Source organism: Macaca mulatta, chromosome 1 (assembly GCF_049350105.2).
Source record: "Macaca mulatta isolate MMU2019108-1 chromosome 1, T2T-MMU8v2.0, whole genome shotgun sequence".
In the NCBI taxonomy this organism is placed as follows: Eukaryota; Metazoa; Chordata; class Mammalia; order Primates; family Cercopithecidae; genus Macaca; species Macaca mulatta.
In genome coordinates this window covers 71,741,814-71,765,819 of record NC_133406.1, presented here as the reverse complement: position 1 = coordinate 71,765,819, position 24,006 = coordinate 71,741,814, and positions in this window count along the sequence as shown.

Genomic DNA, 24,006 nt, shown 5'->3' with positions numbered 1-24,006 from the left:
GGGAAGATAAAACTGTGGGTCAAGTCACTTGTTTAAGAGCTAAGAGATTGGGTGGGGAATTTGAACCCAGCTCTGTCTTATGCTAGATCTCATGTCAACTAAGCATAATTACCTTTTATTGTGATTTCTGCCCTTCTTTCCCAGCCTTCATTCAATCTATTGTATTACTGGTTTGGTAACATATCAAGACTCTGCTCTGCACTTGAATTTGCTTGTTTTCATTCTCACTTCTGCAAAGTGCTTGGTAAACCTAGCTCATATCCTGTCCAAGTCACTGAGCACCAAGCCCTCCTTCACAGACTCATAGCATCCCTTTGCCTCAAATAGGATTCCCCTGATCTGGCACCTTTGCTCCCTCCTGGGATGGGGTTCCTGGGGGTGTAACCCTTTAGGCTCCAGTGACTTCTCACAAGGGCAACACCACCCAGACACTGCCGTTGACATTGTAGTATGCATTTGTTTCCTATAGTTTTGTAGCAAATTATCACAAATTTAGTGGCTTAAAGCAACAAAAATGTATTATCTCAGCATTTCCAAGGGGCAGGAGTCTTGGTATCAGTGAGTTGGGTCCTCGACTCAGCGTCTCACCATGCTGAAGTCAAGGTGTCAGCCACACTGTGATCCGAGGTAAGTCATGGGATTCTCTTCCTGGTTCTCCAGTTATTGGCAGGATTCAGTTATTGTGGTTGTAGGACTAAAGTCCCTGTTTTCTTCCTGGCTGGTGAGTAGGGACCACTTTCAGTACTTAGAGGCTGCTGTCAAGTCCTTTCCATGGCCTCCTTCATAGACAGTTCGCACGTGGTTGTTTGCTTTTTCAATGCCAGCAGGAGACTCTCTTTTAAGAGGTTAGCTAATTAGACCAGGCACACTCAGGATAATCTCCCTGTTGATGAACTCAAAGTCAATTGCTTAGGAACCATAATTATATCTGTAAAATATCTTCACCTTTGCTGTGTAATGTAACCTAATCATGGAAGTTATTTCTCATCACCTTCACAGGTTCTGCCCATGTTCCAAGTACGAGGACTATACAAGACATGCATACCAGCTAATGGATGCCTTGAGAGCTGCCCAAATACTGCCTGCCATGCAGAATTGAAGAGAGTGCAGCTATCTCTGAAGACAAGAGGTCTCTGAGACGTTAGCACGTAGCTGCTGTAATTCTAAAAGATGACTGAGGGAACTTCCATGTAGATGACAGCAGTTGTATATCATAGTCTTCCAAGGTAGACTGTAATGTTGATGGCTTGGAGTCCCCTCATCCGGAGATGTTCAGAACTGCCTTCCAGTTTGCCCCTTCCTACAGTTAGTGACACATTTTCCTCCCATGCACTTTGTTTCTCTTACTTATACTAGGGGGAAAATTATCACTCTTTTTTCCGGGAAAAAAAATTTATTATCAGTGCTTGCAATGTTCCCTCTTCCTCTCGATTTCTAACAGGGAATGATTATTGCTTGTAGGGACAGCTGTCAGGTTCTCCTTTGTTGTGGAAAACCTAGGTGATGGGCATATGATAGAGAATTTGAAAGAAATCTGAGACCTTCATAGACCAGATAATGTAGTAGTTGAGAGCACAAACTCTGGAGCCAGACAGACTAGGGTCAAATTCTAGGGTGGGAGTTTCTACTTCAGATGGGATTGTCAAGGAATGTCTCCAAAATAAGGTGACATTTAATCAGAGACCAGAAGGAAGTAGGCAACGGAACCATGTGGCTATCTGAGGGTTGAACATCCCAGATAACAGGAATAGCAAGTTCAAAGGGTCTGAGGCTGGGATGTTCTCCGTGTGTTTCAGCAACAGCAAGGAGGCCTGGATGACTAAAACAGCAGGATGAAGAGAATGATTGGGAGATAGAGTCAGAGAGATCATGGGGTCCACTTATATAGAGCCTTGAGGCCATGGGAAAGACTTTGACTTTTACTCTGAGTGAGACTAGCTTTTGAAATAAGAAGGGTTTTGAAATGACATGATCTCATATTTTAAAGGGATCACTGTAGCTGCTGTGTTGAGAATATGTTGTAGAATGGGGCAAAGGCAGAAGCCGAGAGCTCAGGTGAGAATAATATGGCTTAGATCAGCATTATATAGTGAGGTGGGAAGTGCTGGCATCTTGATACAGTTCTGAACGTTAGAGCTTACAAGGTTTGCTGATGAGTCAGATATGAGATGTGAGAGAAAAATAAAATCAAAGAGCTGTCCACGGTTTTTGGTCTCAGCAATTAGAAGGATAGAGTTGAATTTACCCAGCCAGGGAAGACTGTGGGGAGAATAGACCTGGCTAGGTAGAGAAATTAGTAGTTCCATTTTGGGTATGTTAAACTTGAAATGTTTAGTAGACCTCCACGTGGAAATGTTGAATAGACAGTTGGATATAAAAGTCTGGGAGTTCATCCAGCAGGAGCTCCACATTTGGGAGTTGTCAGTGCATAGATAATATTTCAATCCTTGAGACTGGTTAAGATCACTTAGGCATGGTACATAACAGAGATAAGTTTCATAGTCACTCTAAGGAGCTCCTAGTCCTGGTTTCCTTTGTAACTTCAAATATCACTAAATAAATCTCTAGTTCTAGTTCTATCACCTTTAGATTGTTTCTTCTGACTTTCAAGGTGAATGTATTAATAGCTCCACTTTCTCTCTACCTCTTAACTTTGGTCAATCATACCTTTGCTTTTTCATTGTCAAGGTTAATAACATTTACATTATTCTCTAACCATCCTTTTAGTCCTCTCTGTTAGGTCCATATGTTGCTTCTCAATGGTAAACACACACACACACACACACACACACACACACACACACACACACACACAAAAAAAAAACCAGCAAACAGCATTTGTATTATTACAGTTTATAAATTTTGGACCCTCCTAAGCCAGGCGGTGCCAGAACTATATTTTCTTCTTTAGTGGTTCATAGTCATTCATTAAATAAATAGTTATCGATTCCCTGATATATCTCAGGCACCGTTTTAGGTGTTAGCATTACACAGAGCAAATTGCCTGTCCTCATATCATTTACTTTCTTGTGTGGACTCCACATCACTTGAGGGAGAATATATCTAGAGTTAATATTAAAATGATTCTTTTTTAAACTTCTTTTTAATCTCTCTTACCACTCTATTTGTCTGATATTAGTATCACTGTATTAGCTTTCTTTTGGTGTTTGCATGGTACATAGTTTTCTAAAATGGATTATCTTCTCTTACAAATGATTGCTTGAACTCACGCTACATTTTATATTTCTTTAATTTCACTTTCTTGTTTTTGCCTTCTGTTTTTAAAATCTTCATAGAGTTTCTGCTTGTTTTCCTTATTATGAAAAGGAGCACTCTGTTTTGTTTTCATTTCACAAATAGTTTCCAGCTTCTTGCTTATTCTGCAGAATTTAAAAAAAAATTTCCTGAAGACATTTTTCTTGGAACCATTGGGTTCCTGTTCTAATTTGAACTATTAATAATTTCATCTTAGCCAGCTGCACAGCTGTCCACCTGTCCTTTATATAAGTTTTTGGTTTGTTTTACTCTTTCTTTATTCCACATCCTCCTCTTTCTTGGTTTTTACCTTCATCCTGTTGGAATACATCTCAAGTGAGTTTTTCCAAAAAGAGTATATGGAAAATAAGATTTTGAGTCAATAAAAATTGAAGTCATTACTCTCATACTTGATTGATGGTTATATTGATATTATATTGATATTATATTCTGGGTTCATGTATTCAAAATCTGAATAGTGTTTTCAGGAGTAACAAAGAATTCACGCAGCAATAAGAAAAACAATCGGGCAGAGGGAATCTATGCAAATGTATTGAGGCATGAAATGACAGTGTATGTCTTGGGAATCACAAGCAATTTAATATCTTAGGGACATGAAGAACAATAATTAGAGGAAAGCAAGAAAGTGGTAGAAAATAAAGCTGAAGAAAATGGTAGGGGTCATATCTTAAGGAGTCTTGTCTGCTATGTTAAGGAGAGCAAATGTAATATTCAAGTGAAAAGGAACCCCAGATTAGTCTTAATTTGGGAAACACCATGGTCACAGATGTGATATCGAAAGATGGATTGATTACAGCAGTAGTGTGCAGGATGGCCATGAGACCAAAGAAAAAGGGACCAGCACAAGATAAGTAGCTTACTATGGCAGGAGTAGAGAACGACAGTGAAGTAACTAGAGACAGATTAGAAGGGATATTAAGAGCTATGGTAAGAAGTTTGGGCTTTATTCTGGAGCAATGGTAAAAGGAAAACACACTAGATTTTGAAAAGAGGGACAGATTAATGCTTTAGAAAAATCACTACTGGATGCAATGGAGGGGAATGAGTGGATGTGGTGTGGAAAGGCTAGAGATAGGAAAGCCAATCACAATATTGTTAAATTGTTGCCATTGTAGATGCTAAGATAAGAGTCGGTGGTGCCATGAACCAAGGTACTGACATAGTGGCTGGAGAGAAGTGAGTGGATTTCCATGATGTAAGGGAGATGAACTGACCACAAAATATTGTTGATAAGATCTGGAGATTGAGAGAAGAATGACAGAATGACTGTAAGATCTTTATTTGCACCTAGTGAATGGATGCTGCTGCTGTTCACTTCGAAGAAGATTTTTGTTTTGGAAAAATTCCTTTTAGATGAAGCAGATCAGTCAACTTGTAAATCACTTTCCTTTCCTTTTCAAATGTAAGCCAACTTTATCTGTCTGGTAAAGCGAAGAAAATAACTTTCTGTTTTTCCTCCTCCAATCAATACCCCAGTCACTCCATCCTGTCTTGGAAACATCCTCTTTTTCGCTCCCTGGCTCCAGAGCAAGTCTTCTTTCAGGTCCTCAAATCCTCTCCATTTCCTCCAAACACAGGGCCTTTGCACTTCCTGTCCCCTGGACCTAGTACCAATTTCCCTCCTCTTTGATCACACGCCACCACTCAACCTTTAGAGTTCTGTGCCAAGTCAGTTTTTCAGGGAAGTCGATCGGCTCCTGCCTCAGCTCCAGGAACTTCTGCTTCATTCCCCAAGTTCCTTTTCTTCATACTACTATAAAACACCTTTTAGTCAATGCAGTTCCTTTGTGTTTGTGAACAACTATCTCCTCCACTAGAGTATTGCCTCCATGAGGGTAAGAACTATGTTTATTGTATGTCACTGTTGCTGCGAAGGCTAGAACAAATGTTTTTTGAAGGAATGAATGAGAAGATTGTCTTGCAGCTTTGCTGTAGCTGTGAGTACAGAGGCCCTTTGCCCCCAGAGTGAAATGACTTCTCAGACAACCCTCAGCAGCTGTTTGAGAAGTGGCGTGGCTGATTCCCAGACAGCAATTTATCACAGGCCATGCTGGGGCCACTGCACACAGTTCAAGCAAAACTGTAACTTCAAGGTACCTAAAACACACTGCTTCAAGTTCCGAGTCGGAGAAGCCACACCTGCTGCCAAGTCACTCGGGGGCAACAACAAGTAGGGAGCTGCCAATTTACCTGGGAAGAAAGGGGGACACATGCAACCAAGGTGCTCCGCTTTTGGAAGGTTTGCCACCTTGTTGACCATGAGCTCCTTGACTGTAGACTTCATCCTGTCCATGGTATCCTCCTGGGCTCCGCTGAGTGCTGGGTACATAAGATGAGCTCAATAAATGTATTAAACAAGCAAATACATTAAGATGGTGCTACTGATCTACCACCTATCTATCTATCTAGATCTATCTATCTATCTATCTATCTATCTATCTATCTATCTATCTATCTATCTATCTGTCTGTCTATAATCCATCCCTGGTACAAATTGGTCCAGAACCTCCAGAAGCAAACAAGAGGACATTTTCTTTTATAACATGCGTGAGCCCCCAGCCCCTATCAACCGTTGCTGGCTAGACATCTAGTATCAGTTATTTAAGGGGACTCTCTTTCTCCCTTGGGGTTGATCTAGAACCCCAAGGTTTATGGGACCCGGGAAGATTGAGGATGGACCTTGGGTCTCTAGTCAATTCTGTTTCTCATCCCCTTGCTTCCTGCTTATAACACTAAAGGCTAGTAATGGAAGGTGACTCTACTGGGACACCTCTGCCATCCTGATGATTTGGTGGCAGACCTCTTTTCCTCTGCCTTCAATGAACATACTTATCCATCTGCTTCACAGTCACCCATGCAGCGGTTCTCCCACCCTCTTTCTTCAGAGAAGCAGTTTTCTTCCCACTCCTAACCCAAACCCTGAATTTCCATCTCCTCCTAGGCACAAGGACCTGGGGCTGGTCTACATCCCTCCCTTCCTCTTTAGACACAAAAGCCTCCATCTGTTCCTTCTCAGGGACATCACTATTAACCCACAGATCTGATGATTAAAGGTTTATAAAGTTCTCTGGAATAAATGGGCCAAATTCAAGAATGCAAAGACCAGGCTGTCCTTAAAGGGAAAGGAAGAGAATTTTCTTCCTCCCACTTCTTCATTTCTTCTTAAGACTAGTACACAAGAAAGGCATCAAGTAAATTTTAAATTACTCATTCTGTTACATATATAAATAAGTATATTTTATGAGATCATGTGATTTACTGTATTTCATCAAATCTAAGATGGAATTCTAAGACACACCATCATTTTATGTTCTTTTAAGAAGAAAAAGATGCTACTATGATAAGTATTAAACACTGTTGATTGCATGATGCATCACATTTTCAAAAGTGTTGATGTTTTAAAAAATGATCTTTAGGGCTGGGCACGGTGGCTCATGCCTGTAATCCCAGCAATTTGAGAGGCCGAGGCAGGAGGATCACAAGGTCAGGAGTTTGAGACCAGCCTGACCAACATGGTGAAACCCTCTCTCTACTAAAAATACAAAAATTAACTGGGCATGGTGGTGCGCACCTGTAATCCCAGCTACTCAGGAGGCTGAGGCAGGAGAATCGCTTGAACCTGGGAGCAGAGGTTGTAGTGAGCCAAGATTGCTCCACTGCACTCCAGCCTGGGCAACAAAGCAAGACTCTGTCACACACACACACACACACAAAATTAGAGTCAACAAAAATGTAATACTACATTATTCAGCTCCTAGCCTTTTTTAGTTAATAGTTTGCCTTGGAGGTCTTTTTGTGTTGATTTATAAGGATCCACTTGTATAAATCATTTTATGGTATTAATCATTTACCTATTGGTAGATCTTATTTTTGCATTAGAAAACAATGTTTTAATGAAGACATTTATTTTTGTGCATTTTGTAAATATTTGTCAAAATGTAATATGATCTAGTAATTCTACTAAAATTACAGTCAATTTGTCCCATTAAAAAAGTCTACCTACTTATAATCTTGCAACAGTGTGTGAGGCTGTTGTTTTCTTCATGCCCTTGTCAAAAGTGGATAATATCAGTAACAATATTTTCTATTTTTCAAATCTAATTGTCAAAAAAAGGTATTATTTTGCACTTGTCTGATTGCCAATAAAGTTAAGTGTATTTTCTTTCTTCTTCTTCTTTTTTTTTTGGATGGAGTCTCACTCTGTTGCCCAGGCTGGAGTACAGTGGTGCAGACTTGGCTCACTGTAACCTCTGCCTCCTGGGTCCCAGCAATTCTCCTGCCTCAGCCTTCTGAGTAGCTGGGACTACAGGCATGTGCCACCACACCTGGCTAATTTTTGTATTTTTAGTAGAGACAGGATTTCACTATGTTGGCCAGGCTGGTCTCGAACTCCTGATCACAAGTGATCTGTCCACCTTGGCCTACCAGAGTGCTGGAATTACAGATGTGAGCCACTGTGCCTGGCCCATATTTTCAAATGTTCACTGGCCATTTTTATTTCTTCCCTATTGACTATTTATGCCCGTTGCCCATTTTACCACTGAATGGTATAGTTTTTGGGTGTTTTTTTTTTTCTTTTTTTTGTTTTTTAACAGAGTCTTGCTCTGTCGCCCAGGCTAGAGTGTAGTGGCGTGATCTCGGCTCACTGCAAGCTCCGCCTCCTGGGTTCATGCCATTCTCCTGCTTCAGCTTCCGGCGTAGCTGGGACTACAGGGGCCTACCACCATGCCTGGCTAATTTTTATTTTTTTTATTGTTTTTTTTAGTAGATACGGGGTTTTACCATGTTAGCCAGGATGGTCTCCATCTCCTGACCTCGTGATCCGCCTGCCTCGGCCTCCCAAAATGCTGGGATTACAGGCGTGAGCCACTGCGCCCAGCAGGTAGTGTTTTAATTGACTTATAAGTACACTTAATGTATTAAGACTTGATAGTTTATATATACTTAATGTATATTTTATCTCTGCTTATTTTCTCTAACTTTTCCCATGCTTTTTGTTGTTATTGTTGCTGAGAAGTAACTTTCATGTAGCCATATCTTTTATTTCACTTCTTTATGGCTTCCAGGTTTTATTTTGCTTAAAATGTTTTCTAAACTGCAAGATAATAAAACTAGTTTTCCAGAAGGTTCATGTATGTGTTATATGTGTGTGTGCTTGTGTGTTTGAATATATATTTTCAACCTTTTGTCTGTCAATAATTTATTTTTGTATGTGTCATGAGATGTGAAGCTGACTTTATTTGATATCATTAGCAAATTATTCCTATGCTATTTATTGAATGGTTTATTTTTCCCTCCTGAATGGAAAGTAATCTGTATTATAGACTAAGTTTCTGTGTTTACTTGTATTTGTTTCTGGATTTTCTTTTCTTTTTAGAGATAAGGCCTTACTCTGTCACGCAGGCTAAAGTGCAGTGGCATGATCATGGCTCACTTCCACCTCAAACGTCTGGACTTGGGCGATCCTCCTGCTTTAGCCTCCTGAGTAGCTGGGACTACAGGCATGCATGTACACCACCAGACCTGGCTATTTATTTATTTATCTATTTATGGAGATAGAGCCTCCTTACTATGTTTCCCAGGCTGGTCTTGAACTCCTGGCCATAAACAAACCTTCCACCTCGGCCTCCCAAAGGGCTGCGATTACAAGTGTGACCACTGTGCCCAATCTGTTTCTGTGCCCAACCTGTTTCTGGATTTTCTAATCTGCTTCCTTGAACTGTTTCCCTCAAGTCTTGTATTAATAATACATATTTAATTACTGTGATTATACATTTTGTTTTTATATCTATTGGGGCAAATCATAGAAACAAAAGATAAAAATATACATTAATTCTCCAAATATTTATTGAGTGTCTTCTATGTGTCAGGCTCTGTTGTAAGTAATTGAGCACCTCTGACAACCTTTTTAAACTTTACTATCATTTTAATACTTTTTAAATTGATTTTCTTTTTTACCACTGTTTTCTTGGGTTTTGTTTAAAGCATTTTCTCTTTTCGTGAACGTGAGAATAGTTGTGCTAAGATCTGTAAACAGTCCTCTAAAATTTGACTATGATTACTTTGATTTATAGAGTAAATTCATTGCATTAATTTGCAGAGTAAAGTTATTGAGTAAATCAGGAAAAATAAGCATATTTATCATTTTGCATGCTTCCATTAAAAAAGTTACCTTATCTCAATATGTCCCAGGTTGCTTGTTTTGAAAAATGATGATAGGCCGGGCACAGTGGTTCATACCTGTAATCTCAGCACTTTGGGAGGCTGAGGAGGGCGGATCACCTGAGGTTGGGAGTTTGAGACCAGCCTGACCAACATGTCTCTACAAACAAAATTGGTTGGGCGTGGTGGCACATGCCTGTAATCCCAGCTACTTGGGAGGCTGAGGCAGAAGCATCACTTGAACCCAGGAGGTAGAGGTTGCAGTGAGCCGAGATGATGCCATTGCGCTCCAGCCTGGGCAACAAGAGCAAAACTCCATCTCAGAAAAAAAAAAAAAAAAGAAGAAGAAAGAGGGAAAGAAGAAAGAAAAGAAAGAGAAAGAAAGAAAGAAAGAAAGAAAGAAAGAAAGAAAGAAAGAAATGATAGTAGTGTTAACTGCCTTATGAAATTTCCGTGAAAATTAAAGAAATCACCTGTGTAAAAATCTGAGAGAATTCCTGGCAAGTTAAAAGAACATTATAAATGTTAGTTACTATTATTATTCTTATCATTATTGTCTGTGTCCATTTTTTAGGTCTTCTTTATGGCTTTACAGTTTTATAGCTTTATTCCTAATGTTTTATAGGTTTGGTTACTATATTATTTCCATTATATGTTCTAGTTGCTTATTTATAGCTCTGTTCCTAATATTTTATAGGTTTAGTTACTATTTTATTTCCATTGGATATTCTAGTTCTTTATTGCTAACACATAGAAAAAGTAGATTGAAATACACATTAATTCTCCAAATATTTATTAAGTATCCTACAGAGCCTGGCGCCGTGGCTCATGCCTGTAAGCCCAGCACTTTGGGAGGCTGAGGCAGGCGGATCACAAGGTCAGGAGTTTGAGACCAGTCTGGCCGACATGGTGAAACCCTGTCTTTACTAAAAATACAAAAAGTTAGCCAGGCATGGTGGCATGTGCCTTTAATCCCAGCTACTGGTGATGCTGAGGCAAGAGAATCACTTGAACCTGGCAGGTGGAGGTTGCAGTGAGCTGAGATCACGCCATTGCACTCCAGCCTGGGTGACAGAGCAAGATTCCATCTCGAGAAAACAAAACAAAACAAAAAGTATCTTCCAGAGTTTTTTTTTTTTTTTTTTCCATTTCTTCCTCCATTCTAGCTCTGGTGATATTGGGAAGTACCAAGAGTGGAGAAACAAAGGCTAGAGTCAGAAATATGTTATTTCCTCTCAAGGTTGGTGTGTTTGATTGCCAAAGTCAAATATAAATACTGTACATTTTCAGTGCTGTATTGTTCATACTAAACTTCTCTGTGACCAGTTTGGATACACTGAAGACTTGACTGCATTGAATATGGAAATAATTATTGCTATTAGAATCTTTGAATACTGGTTTATACTAAAGGTGTATATTAGTGTGTTTGACCATCTACTTTGTAAATAGCTGTATAATCTAAATGTTAAAAAGCAAGTTTGTTTTGAGACAATTTGGAGAGTTCAGGATACCCAAAAGGAGGATATAGCATGGTGAATTCCAACCATTGCTAAGAGAGGAAATCGCTAAATGTTGCATAAACTACTCGAAATTTTAGATGTGATACCTTGAACAAGAGATGTTAATGGGTAGAACTCTACGTGGGACATAGCAGCTGAAGCTGCTATGAGACTAAAAGAACATCACCTCTCCTTTGAACAAATTATCTGGGGACCCATCACTTCATTGGGTAACTGAGTCCTTTTATTAATACTCAAAAGAATATTGTGATAATCTCTATGATTTTTAGATTAAAATTCTCCCCAAACAAAGGTCTCCATATGGAGATTTTCTTTTAGGGGTGGAGCTGTGTCCATGTCTAGGAAGCAGTCACACAACTATACTTTTATTTAGATATTTGCATTCTTTCAAATGTCAGTGGAGCTCCAATAATTTACTCTTAGACAAGTTTAAAGTGAATATTGATAATCTGAACATTCTTCAACCTTTCCTTTTCTCTATTCATTGTAACTAGGATGGTATCCCCTCAAGCATTACTGGCCTTGTTCCACTGTGTCAAATGTATGCAGCAGAGAAAGGGGATACACCAGCAGCTGGAGTGGTTGAGCGGAAGGAAGGACACTAGAACATATTAATCCCATTTTAGGCAACAGGCACTGTGTTGAATGATTTCAGATACAATACCACATTTAATCCTCATGATAATCTTGCAAGGAGAACATTGTCATGATTATATTCATACATGAAGAAACTGAGGCTTGGAGACATCAAGATTTGAGCCAGGATCTGTGTTCCTCCAAAGCCCATGGGTCAGAAATGCCAGCTCATTCTAGTCAAAGCTCGAACTACCAGACATCTTAGGCCAGGTCTCAGGAATCTTTGAGGCAAAATCTGCATAATATTGAGGCCAAAGATGAGCCTAATGGAGTTGGACCTACCCGTTTAGTGGTAGACTTCTTTATTGGCAAAATATTCTGTCAAGATCACCCCTGATGGACAAATCAAAATTCTTTCCGACATAACAAAGACCTATTGTCATCATGGGAATGCTGTGATCTTGCTCTTTCATCTCAAAAATCTACTTTCTGGAACCAGGTCATGGACTTGCAGGACTTTCCATCTACAATTTTGTTTAGGTAATTGAGATCAAATGAACAGGGCCGAGGAAGCTGTAGGCAGACAGAATTAGTGATAATTCTTTCCCACAATACTGCACTCCATTCTTCTAACATACCTCAAGTGCATGCCCTCGGCCAAAACAGATCTGGCAAGAGGAAGATTAACAATGATGACAAAAATAGTTCCTGACTTGATAAAACAAATATCAACTGGGACAAGAACAAGAACTGCCCATAAACCAACCTTGGGATCTAATATGTTCTTCATTAGGACAGGATTGCACCATCTTAAGTATTTCACCTCATGCTAACTCTGAAGTTAGACCTTATACCACTGCCCTTGAACTTAGTCAATATTTGCAAACTGTGAAAAAAAAAAAAGAGGATACAGATCAGCATGAGGGGTAAATGTAAGATATTCTGAAATAACTTTTTGTTGTTGTTGTTTTTCTCTAAGCTCCTAAGTCCCTATTTGTTGATCTTTCAGAACCAACCTTTGGAGACTAGGTTACTTAGGCAGATGTTTCATGTAATATTGTGTGCATTGGGAGGGTGGGGTGGTGGTAAATTTTCATTGAATAAAACGTGGCTTTGTCTGGGTCTGGGCTGCCTAATTTCCTCTCAAGATAAAGATGAGCTCATTTGAGCCTATCCGTCTCCAGATCAGTAAACACTCCGCATGGGTCAAATTCCAACCCCAAACCCTGGGCTCCTGCACTTCGTGAGCACATCGATTTTCCCTTTCCTGAGGCTTCAGGGTGAGAGGTCAGGGCAGGTGTGGGCGTGGGTGGCCCAGATTTCCTCTGCCTTCCAGCTCTGCCTTTGTACATGCTCTGCCCAAGGCTCCAATTCCCAGAAGTGTGAGTGTTCATTCTCACTAAGCCCAAAGCAAGAGCAAGTTTCAGCAGTAGAGTGTGCCTTCTTCACCATCTCCTTCCATTCTCCCATTTTGCCCTCTACCCAAACTCAGAGCGGGATTTTTGTGCCATCTGTTTTGCAAGTTAATTTCATTTCTGATTACTTACCATGAACCCCCATCTTCCCAAATAAAGTTCCTCTGCGTCTTTCCCCACTCTACTCCACTTTTCCCTTAACCATGGTAAGAACTGCAAACCCATGACCACACTGAGAACAACACAACACAGCATTATGATGTGTGTATTTGATGCCCTCCCTCCCATCTGTAACACACATACGCGTACACCCATTGGGAGCTTTCACCTTCTGAGGACAGGGCACATAGCTCACTCCTGTTCACGTATTCTGCTTGCCTCCTTTACCAGGTGCACACTGTGGGTTGATTTGGGCTACTAAATTGAAGAAAAACAGGAAAAAAGGAATAAGACACCAACGGTGGCATTTAAAATGCTAGTGACTACCCTGCAGGTGCACTCCTCAAGGTTAACAGTAATTTGTCTTATCCGACTTCCTCTTCCTCTACCCTCTACTAAGCACATGCCATTACACCAGGTACCTCCCACAGCACATCTCATTTATTACTCAGTTTGAAGAGTAGGTGTTATTTCATAAAAGAACAAACTATGACTCAAAGAGACTGACAAGTGAGCAAGTCATGGACTAGGCTTCAGACGCAGGTCTATCTGACTCCATAGCCCAAGCCAGTAACTGTGTCACTGCTCCCTCCTGCCTTCTTCAGGTGGAGTCTCCGATGGCCGATGGCTGAGGCAAGCTGGTCAGTGCAGACTGCCCCTGGGCTAGCACAAACTAGACAAGGGGATACATGTATCCAGGCCAGAATCTTGTTTCCTCTCTGACAGTGAAGGGTACATTCACCCCCAAACCCTGCCCCACTGCTTCTCTGCTCTTGTCTCTTAATATGCTTCCTGGAAACAAAAGCTGTGCTTGCCTGCTAAACAATTTCAAACACTTTGGAAATGCATAAAGTAAATGTAAAAACTAAACTCTTACCTAAATTCTTCCTTGCCTATCCCTACTACTCAGAAATGACATTTATTTATTTATTTTAAAATTATTTTCTTTTGAGTTCCAAGATACTTGTGCAGTTACATAGGTAAATGTGTGTCACGGTGGTTTGCTGCACCTACCAACCCATCACCTAGGTATAAAGTCCAGCATGCATTAGTTATTTATCCTGATACTCTTCCTTCCCCAACCCATCTCTGATAGGCCCCAGTGTGTGTGTTTCCCCTCTGTGTCCATGTGTTCTCATTGTTGAACTCTCACTTATAAGTGATACATATCCATACAGGGTTTGGTTTTCTGTTCCCGTGTTAGTTTGCTGAGGATAATGGCTTCCAGCTCCATCTATGTCCATACAAAGGGCATGTTCTCATTCCTTTTTATGGCCACATAGTATCCCATGGTGTATACGTACCACATTTTCTTTATCCAGTCTATCATTGATGGGCATTTGGGTTGATTCCATGTGTTTGCTATTGTGAATAGTGCTGCAATGAACATACATGTGCATATATCTTTATAACAGAATGACTTACATTCCTTTGGGACTATACCCAGTAAAGGGATTGCTGGGTCAAATGGTATTTCTGGGTTTTTGAAGGATTGCCACACTGTCTTCCACAATGGTTGAACTAATTTATGTTCCCACCAACATTGTAAAAGTGTTCCTATTTCTCCACAGCCTCATCAGCATCTGTTGTTTCTTGACATTTTAATAATCTCCATTCTGACTGGCATGAGATGGAGTCCATTGTGGTTTTGCTTTGTGTTTCTCTAATGATTAGTGATGTTGAACTTTTTTTTCATATGTTTGTTGGTCGCATAAATGTCCTCTTTTGAGAAGTGTCTGTTCATGTCCTTTGCCCACTTTATAATGGGGTTGATTGTTTTTTTCTTGTAAATTTGTTTAAGTTCTTTGTAGATTCTAGATATTAGACCTTTTTCAGATGAATAGATTGCAAAATTTTTCTCCCATTCTTTAGGTCATTTGTTTACTCTGATGACAGTTTCTTTTGCTGTGCAAAAGCTCTTTAGTTTAATTAGATCCTATTTGTCAATTTTTGCTTTTGTTGCAATTACTTTCAATGTTTTCATCATGAAATCTTTTCCCATGCCTATATCCTGAATGATATTGCCTAGATTTTCTTCTAGGGTGTTTATAGTTTTAGGTTTTACATTTAAGTCTTTAATCTATCTTGGGTTAATTTTTGTGTAAGGTGTAAGGAAGGGGTCCAGTTTCAATCTTCTGCATATGGCTAGCCAGGTCTCCCAGCACCATTTATTAAACAGGAAATCCTTTCCCCCTTGCTTGTTTTTGTCAGGTTTGTCAAAGATCAGATGATTGCAGATGTACAGTCTTATTTCTAAGTTCTCTGTTCTGTTCCATTGGTCTATGTGTCTGCTTTTTGTACCAGTACCATGCTGTTTTAGTTACTCTAGCCTTGTAGTATAGTTTGAAGTCAGGTAGTGTGATGCCTCCAGCTTTGGTCTTTTTGCTTATTATCATCTTAGCTATATGGGCTCTTTTTATATTCCATATAAATTTTAAAGTAGTTTTTTCTAATTCTGTGAAAAATGTCAATGGTAGTTTAATGAGAATAGCATTGAATCTATAAATTACTTTGGGCAGTATGGCCATTGCCATTTTCACAATATTGATTCTTCCTTATCCATGAGCATGGAATGTTTTTCCATTTGTTTGTGTCCTCTCTGATTTCCTTGAGCAGTGGTTTGTAGTTCTCCTTGAAAAAGTTCGTCACTTCCCTCGTTAGCTGTATTCCTAGATATTTTATTCTCTTTGTAGCAGTTGTGAATGGGAGTTCATTCATGATTTAGCTCTCTGCTTGTCTATTGTTGGTGTATAGGAAGCTTGTGAGTTTTGCACATTGATTCTGCATCCTGAGACTTTGCCGAAGTTGCTTATCAGCTTAAGAAGCTTTTGGGCTGAGATGATGGGGTTTTCTAGATATAGGATCATGTAGAAATGACATTTATTATGATGTGGTGTGTTCTTACATATTGTGTGCATGCATGCGTGTGTGTGTGTGTGTGCACGCTTTGTAGATACACGTAAAGATATATCACTTTTTTTTTTTTTTTTTTTTTTTGAGACGGACTCTCGCTCTGTCGCCCAGGTTGGAGTGCAGTGGCATGATCTCAGCTCACTGCAACCTCTGCCTTCCAGGTTCGAGTGATCCTTGTTCCTCAGTCTCCTGAGTAGCTGGGATTACAGGTGTGCACCATCACACCTGGCTAATTGTTGTATTTTTAGCAGAGATGGGGTTTCACAATGTTGGCCAGGCTGGTCTTGAACTCCTGACCGTGGGTGATCCACCTGCCTTGGCCTCCCCAAAGTGCTGGGATTACAGGCATGAGCCACCATGCCCAGATGATATATCAACTTTTTAAAAAGCACAACAGTGGAGTTATGTTATCTAAAAATATTTCTATATTTACTTTTCAAACCCCACAATATATTATGAATAACTTTCCACTTCACTTCATAGCTATAGCTCAATCTCAAACTTTTAATTGATGCATAATAGTCCACAAACCATGGAATCAAAATACAAATTTACACCTAAAAGCACAAATAAAACTTTTTTTTTTCTTAAAGCAGGTATAATTTTGGAGTGGTTGTGGTGACACAACAGGGAAACAATTATTCTTAGGGTTAGTTCTACCCAATTTGAGTTCACCTTAAAGAGGCATAAAGTCACACAATTTATTTCAACACTTCACCTGCTGATGATATTTGGTTTGTCTACAATTTTCCGTTACTACGTATAAACCTGTAATAACTATTGCTGACCATGCAGCATAAAATGTAGATTTATTAATGGAGGCCCGCCTGCTTCAGACTCCAGTTATTTGTGACTCTTCCCCATTCAGTCATGGGCAAGCCCTGTTTCTAGAAGGGATGCATACAGGAAATGCAGGGAACAAAGAAATCAAGGTTTTGACCACTTAAATATCTAAATAGGGTCTTAAAACTCAGTGTTGAGAAAATAGTATTGAAAATCAAGGCTTTTAATTTGCTAGAGCATGGCTTTTTTGTGTGCATAATAAAAAGAGTGTTTTTAGTTTCAAAAGTTTTAGCACCAAAGGAATCAAGGCCTAAAGCTTAAGCCAGGGGTGTCCAATATTTTGGCTTCCCTGGGCCACATTGAAAGAAAAAGAATTGTACTGGGCCACCTATAAAATACACTAATACTTACAATAGCTGATAAGCTGAAAAAAAATTAAAATATTAAAAACAAGGAGACACATTTCATGTATTATTTCTGCCAAAGAGTCCTGTTGCCTATAATGGCAACTCTCATAAGCTTTATCAAATTGCTTGGGGTTAGCACTGCCCAACTCAACACTTACCCTACTTATCCTTTCCTTTTAGAATGTAAGCAAATAGGTTTTAATTTTAATTCAATATTTCACAAAATAAAAATATCATGATTCCGTTTATGTAGAATGAATGGCCTATCTTTAATTGGCATTACTTTGCTGGATTTTTTTTTTTTTTAATTCTTCTTTATTTGAGTTACTGAGGGAAGTCCTTAAAGCTGCACGAGATGAATCTGGCTTTTTCCAAAAACTCAGAGTTCCAAAAAAGATATGTTCAAGTAAGATAGGGCCTCTGAGTTAGGCAACCTTTCAAACTAAAATGGCTGAAGGAGCAAAGGCTTTTTGGCCCTAGTAAAATAAAAAATTAGAAGACAGTAGCACATAGTGATTGCCCAGTAGCAGATACCTGACAGCCTAGAAAAGAAATATTTGCTTTCACCATTATTAGATGTTAGAAAAGGCAAATCAATCTATCAAGAAACTTTCTCCTGCATTTCACTTAGAAGCAAGTTCAGATCTTTCTTCAAATCAGCTTGGTACAAGTAATGAGCCCTATTTGTAGTATAATATTATTTTTACTATATATGCTGCTGGACTGGATTTGATTATGTTTTGTATTTACATTAATACATGTGGACTTTATAAAGAAATTGAGTTATATATAAACAGTGCACATATGTGTATAAATTCTGTATGTATGTGTAACATGTGTACTATTTATACAATGTAACTTATTTTTGAATAGTTGATAGAATTCACCCATAAAACTCTGAAGGCCAGGTGCCTTTGGGGAGAAGAGAGGAGTTTTAATTTGATGTTTGTTTTGTTTTCAGAGTAACTTTAAAATTTTCTTCTACGGCCTTGATTCTCTTAAAGGTTTTTGCTTCTGGAGTAAATATTGATACCTGTATTTTGCTTAAAAATGTATCCACTTTACTGAGATTTTTCACATATGTAACCACACTGTTGATTCTACAAACTCCTAGATGTTAAGTGAAGAAAAGACATCAGTAGTGCTCCATTGGTAAACTATATGTTGTTCATGAAATTTTCTAGCAGGAGATAACTACACTCAGATGCCCATGCTCATATTATGCTTGGACACATGCACATCTACCTTCTTTTGTGCCAGACTTCAAGACTTGCTCAGTCTTACTGTCAGTTGCTGAGCCGTGAAGGGGAATTCAGGGAACACATTTATTTATTTTTTTTCTGGTTACTGAAGATTTTTCCGTTGTGAATAATCGGAAGTATGACCATTGATTTGGGGAATTATTTCCCAACAGGTCAAGGGTAACAACAATGACAAGAAATCCATAACTTCAATTTTCGTGGTCTAGAGCTACTTATACCAAGGAATTTCCAATACCAGCAAAGCACAGAGTACTATTTGCACAAGCACTGGGGAAAACCCAGTGCTTTCTACACTGGCAGATTTATTTGCAGAGACACAGGCATTTTTTCCAGGGTGACTGCCAAACTATCTCCTGAGCCTGTCTAGCTAGCACCTGGGAGACTCAGCAGGGGGCTTTGCAAATAATACCCTCCCCTTTGCCAGGATTGAGGCAGCCTAAGTGATTCTGTTTCAGTGTGCTATGGCACCTTAATCTTTCTAAGCTGTCCCACTCTTATCCTGGAGCCTAGGCAAGCATGGCTGGCGGAAGGTGTGGCCACAGCAGCTATAGGCCTGAGGCTGAAGGCAGGGGCCTGGGGAAATGGCAAGAGTAGGACAGAAGTTTTTAGTTCCTGCTGCACTTCTGTGTTCTTCAAAATTTGAATGTCCTGGGAAGTTGGAACGGGTGTGGGTGTTTAAGCTCTTAGATCACAACTTAAAACAACATGGCAAGGTAACTAAAACCACTGACTGGAAGAGAAGAAAGAGAATAGAGATTCAGTACAAACCAGGTGCCAGGCTCTATGCTGTTACCATGGTGCAAAACTAGTCTCTTTTTTAAAGGTTTGATAGAACTCACATGTGTTATTATCTGTTTTAATTTTCCTGTTCATCCTTAAAGATCTCTTACCCTACCCAATGAGAGTATTAAGTTGTGTTGTTGAGCAGAGAACTCCTTTCTTTAAATGAAGGTTTGGTAGAATTACTTGTTACTTAGTACTCACATTCTTACATAGAAATCTGTTTTATTATACTCAAAGAGATCACTGTTTTAAGCAGAGAACTCTTTTTATTAAATGAATATTTTATTATACCTCAATATAAAGATGAAGCTCCTTTTGTTGAGGTCCTAATCTTGTGGCCTCTGAGATAATAACCACATTTCTCTAGAGATCTAGGGAATAAAAGCCACGGGGTTAGGTTATCTCTGAAATATCTTCAGTGATAATAATTTTTCTTTGAAACCAGAAAAACGAACCAGGCTTTAGTGGAGAAGTGTACCTCCTCCTCTGTGTTCTTATGAATGATTTTTGGGGGGATGTAGAAGTTCTCTATGATCATGGGCAGGAAGTCAGTCCTGGAGACAGAGGGGAAGGAGGCCTGGGAGACAGAAATGCCTTGACAGACCATACCACCTTTTGGCAAGATGCAGCCAGGAGCAATACCATTCAAAAAGCCTGGCCTGATGTTTGGTAGGGAAGGCCTCCAGTCCATAATGACTCGCATTCAGGTGACCTCAGACCTAATGCAGAAGCAGTAAAAATGTATTCTTGTACACTGCTTATCTTTTTATGAATGTACCAGTGGTAAGAGAAACATATCAAGTCAGTGATATCTTAATGTTAACTTTGGTAGACGGCTTGTTGCTGTGAACAGAGGGAGGGCTGGGGCAACCCAAGAGCACCAGATGCTTGGCAAGAAGCAGGGACAGTTACCCAAGAGAGAACCAATCATGAACAGAGAGAGAAGGATCTAGAGTCACATTTGGCTATCTTCAGAATTTTGCCCTTGTCACTTAAATTGCCTTCTCATGAGAAACAAAAACATCCTAACACACCATTTTCCTGGCAGATAGGAATCCTTTGGTGAAAGTCAACATAGTGAACACACTGAGTCTAGCAATCCTTTAGCTCTCATAATTATTTCAATTCTCCTGAGACACTGAAGCATTAAGTGACTTGCTTAGCTTTCTCTGGGTAGGCTGTGTAAAAAGTTTTAGAATTGAATGGATTGGAGACAGGTCTCATAACACCCAAAGCAATGCTCTCTTGATGACTTCTTTAGTTTCAAAAGCTACTTTTTAGCTTTTTATCCCAATGTAAAGCCTCCTTCTACCAAAGGGTTATATCTTTGGTGAGGGAGTAGAGCACCATTTATTTCTTCAGTAATCTTTCATAAATTTGTTTAGTTATTGTATCTGTTATTTTCTAAAACATATCTGCCATTTTCCTTTGTACATCCTTCTCTTGTATTTTATGCCTTTTAAAATTCAGGAATGTTCATAGACCCCAGAATTTGGCAGTACATGACAAACATTTGATGTATTTCTATGACTTTTATTCAGGGGCATCTGTATGTCACCTCCGCATGTATTAACAAATTAATTGTAAATATGTGCTGATTTTTAGCCTTGCTTTTAAGGAAAAACTTGTTAATTTTAAAAAATTACTTTAATGGAGAGAAAAATGAATAAAACCAATCTTTTCTTTATTACGAGTTTGAGAAGCTTATACCAGGGCACTGGTCACACTGACATGCTTGTGGAACAGGGTTTGTGATGACGGCTCAGATCAGTGTTGAAGGTGGTGCATTTTATTCCAGACTAATGACACCAGATAATTTAGAGTCACAAAAGTAAGGGCTTTAAGGTATATTTTTAATAAACCTCCTACCAGAAAACATTTCTACCTGCTGTAACCTCTTAGTGATTTGGTGCCTATGGAAATTATCCAATCTGGTATAAAGCAGGTAACTGTCAAGTACAAGAAGATGGAGGAGTCACTACATTCCTACAAATGCCTTTTCCCTTCCAAGAGATAGTGGAAGGAGGGAATTTTTTTTCCAATCAGGGAATGAATATTTTGGCATGAAGGACTTAGGTATGCTCTTTTGCACAAGTTAGTTAGGAAGACTAGAATTTAAATATGTGCCGTTGATAGGAAAAAGAGCTGAAAGTGGAAAAATGCTATTATCCTCTAATAAAGTTTTAATATTGCATTGACTTCAGGCACCCTTGTGTCAATAGGGTCAAAATATAAAGTTTTCATCATTAAGGGGAAAGCAAAAGAAGAAATCTGAGAGATGATGAAGACTCAGTCTGCAACAGCATGTACAGACACAAGCAAGGCACAGCTGCAGTGAGTGGTGGATGATAGAGTCAATCTCAATAGCAGGTGATTTCTGCTAGTTCCTCTTGTTCTTAATTTAAGAATAAAGGAGACATGATTTTAAAACAAAGTGAAATAGATAAAAGAAATGTTCAATAGCCATACAACCAATGCTCTTAGTACGGAACATGCTGCCAGTCATGTCAAGAGAAACATTTTAGAAAGGTTTTGAAAATTTGCATTAGTACTTAGTTCTGAGTTCATCCACAGTAAGAACAGCGCAAGCCCTGAATCCCCATATTTTAAGTAATGTATTTGCCATTCTGTGACTTTTGGGAACATCTTTTGTTGTTCTTAGAATCATTCAACATTAACAATTGTTGAATTAAGAGTAAAATATTACTTTGAGCTGAAGCTTTTTTTTTTTTTTTTTTTAAGTTTGAGGGCTAAATAAAGTTAAGCCTGAAAGAAGATGTTTCCGAGAGAGAAAGTCAAGCAATTATTCCAAGCATCTAAAGTAAAAAATGTTGTTTCTAGGAGTTGCACTTTAGGCTAACAGAATTAAGAATTGTAGAGAAAGAAAATCTCCATACGCCTACTGTTCTACAATTGGATACAGGTCCCAAAATTAAAAGTCACTCATTCTTTAAGAAAATCAAACGGCACTGAGCTTGTAATGTATATTTTATTTTGCACAAGCTTGCATATATACTGCACATACATTCAGTTTAAGAGGAGATGGAAGGCACACAAGGCAATTGGACTACTGTATCCTTTAAGTGGTACAAAGCAAAAGGTAAAAGTTTGGAGAGTATACAAAAGCTTAAAACACACAAAGTAAAACCCCTTTCCCACCCTCCCCACAACAACTTTTTTTTTTCCTGTTTTAAAATTTAGTAGCTGCCAAACTAATTTTTTAACTTTTCCTTTAAAATCAATTGTCTACTGCACCTTTTTATTTTCTTTTTAATATGGACAGGGAGTCTCATTGTGTTTATCATATCAATTAATATTACAGTACATCCTTGGTAATACAAAATTGTACACCTTCATCAAATAAATTAGGATAAATTAAACCAATAAATTATGCAAAGTCTTCAGAACAATAGACAACAACAAAAATTCACAATTGAAATTGCCTCTAGCTAAAAAAAAACAAACAAAAATCAAAAATTGACTTTATCAGTTCAGTTATTGTACTATATTCAAATCAAAGGGTCTTTATTACAAAAAAGAGCTTAATAATGCTATTTACAACATATTGCTAAATAATATAAAGGCAGTGTTTTGTCACGGTTTATACTATATACATATGAGAAATGGCTGGGACAATATTGAGGGAAGCCACGACCTTTGATTCTTCTAGGTAGCACTGAGACCAATCCCAAATACATTTTTTTCTTAGTTCTAAATTTGAAGTGGTAATATACAATTTTAAAATGTTTTCTCCCCCTTTTTAGGGGAATTGAATATTAAAAAAATACAGAATGAATACATTTTCATAAAAGAAGTTAAGCTTGTTTGCCTTTTCTGCTTATGTTTGTGCATTTTGAGGGGGTGTCAGATTTGAGAGAGGGCTCAGTGAAAAGACTCAAAGTCCAGACACTTCCACATTGTGTTATATTCTTAGAAGGATAATTATAAGAAGATGCAAAGGTTAAATACCAGTTTTGATCCCAGCTCTGAATATGAGCATTTTAGCTTTAGTTTTATAGATGGTTTACAACCAACAGATCTACAGAAAACAAAACTGCATTTCCTTCAACATAACATTTAAGTGCAATACGGTAACTGCTTACTCATATAAATCAGTTACATTTTTTAAGGGGAGCTTTTTGAAAACAATGCTTCTTGTAATTTGCAAACACAGAGTTTGTACCAGAAGGAAACATTTGTACTATTCACACCAATGAATACGCTATAATATACATGGCAAAGAGATTTTTGCACTGTCTTCACATATACACTGCTTCTTTCAGGGGAGTCTGTAAACTACTCTTTCTTTCATAAATTTATGATTGTTCCTGGAGGACATCCTATTTTTTAAAGCCCCCAAATCATTAGCTTTATGACAATGTGTGTGTGTGTGTGTGTGTGTGCACGCGCGCGTGCCTGCATGCCCATGTGCGCGCACGGGAAGGGGGGTGTTACTAAATGTCTTCATGTACATAGAAAAAGAAATTTCATAAATTTACAGAAACTGCATTACCCTTGCCCTTGACATCTGATAAAAGAGATTGTTAACTTTTAAAAGGAGAGAGCAGGATTTTCAAGAATGCTTTCAACTGTCTGTACAGTCACTGTAGTGTTCCTAGTAAATTCGACAGATGTCGTGAGAATGTAGTTATTTATTAAAATCTCATGTCTTACATAATGACAGCCATGAGGTTAAATATTTACATTGCTTTATAAAAGTTCCCCTCTTGCTTTAGTGTTTTTGTTTTGC